This window comes from Arachis duranensis, chromosome 4 (genome assembly GCF_000817695.3).
Source record: "Arachis duranensis cultivar V14167 chromosome 4, aradu.V14167.gnm2.J7QH, whole genome shotgun sequence".
In the NCBI taxonomy this organism is placed as follows: Eukaryota; Viridiplantae; Streptophyta; class Magnoliopsida; order Fabales; family Fabaceae; genus Arachis; species Arachis duranensis.
Window position 1 is genome coordinate 91,382,400 of NC_029775.3, and position 1,254 is coordinate 91,383,653.

A 1,254-nucleotide genomic window follows, 5' to 3' on the forward strand; every position below is an offset into this window, starting at 1 on the left:
TTTTCACTTAATTTTCGAAAATTACTTCCCTCCTTCTCACATCCTTCTATTTATGGACTAACACTATTCCTTAATGCAAAAATTCGAACCCCATCTTCTCTGATAAGTTCGAATTTTCTACTTCTGTCTTCTACTCTTCTTTTTCTCTGACACCTAAAGGAGTCTCTATACTGTGACATAGAGGATTCCACACTTTCTTGTTCTCTTCTCTTTCTTATGAGCAGGAGCAAAGACAAAGGCATTCTTGTTGAGGCTGATCCTGAACCTGAAAGGACCTTGAAGAGAAAGCTAAGAGAAGCCAAAGCATAACTCTCTTTAGAGAACCTGAACGAATTCTTCAAGGAAGAAGAACTCATGGCAGCCGAAAACAACAACAATGCCAACAATGAAGTGTTTTGGACCGAAGCTTTCTTTGAAAGCTTGGCTGGCTGTGAAGCCATGTCTAATTCCTGGACCGGAGTCTTTGACTACCATTGCACTGATTCCTGGAATTCTCATTAAGAATTTTGATGCCTTTTTCCACTTAATTTTCGAAAAACACAAAAAAATTTAAAAAAATCATAAAATCCAAAAATTTCTTGTTTGAGTTTAGTGTCTCATCATAAGTTTGGTGTCAATTGCATGCATCCATTCATGTGTCCTTAAGGATCTTCAAGAAATTCTTGATGATTTACTTGCTCTGATCTTTGAATTCTATTGACTTGAGTGTTTTGAGTGTCTCATATGCATTTTCATTTTGTTAGTGATTAGTAGTATACAAACTGCTAAGTTTGGTGTCTTGCATGCATTGTTATTTGATTCTTGTTGCATTTTGGTTTGTCCTTATTATTAAAAATCCAAAAATATTTTTAAATTGTGTCTTCTCAAGTCAATAATACAGAGAATTGAAGATTCAGAACATACAGCATGGGAATTGCACAGAAAAAGCTGGGCGTTCAAAACGCCCAGTGAAGAAGGACAGACTGGCGTTTAAACGCCAGCCAGGGTACCTGGTTGGGCGTTTAACGCCCAAAAGGGTAGTATTTTGGGCGTTAAACGCCAGAATGTGCACCATTCTGGGCGTTTAACGCCAGGATGGCTAAAGGGGAAGATTTTGTTTTCAAATCAATTTTTTTCTAAGTTTTCAAAATCTTTTCAAAATCAAATCTTTTTCAAATCAATTTTCCAATCAAATCTTTTTCAAAATCAATTTCTTTCCATTTTTAAAGATACTTACTATCAATTAATGATTTGATTCAACATTTCAAGTATGTT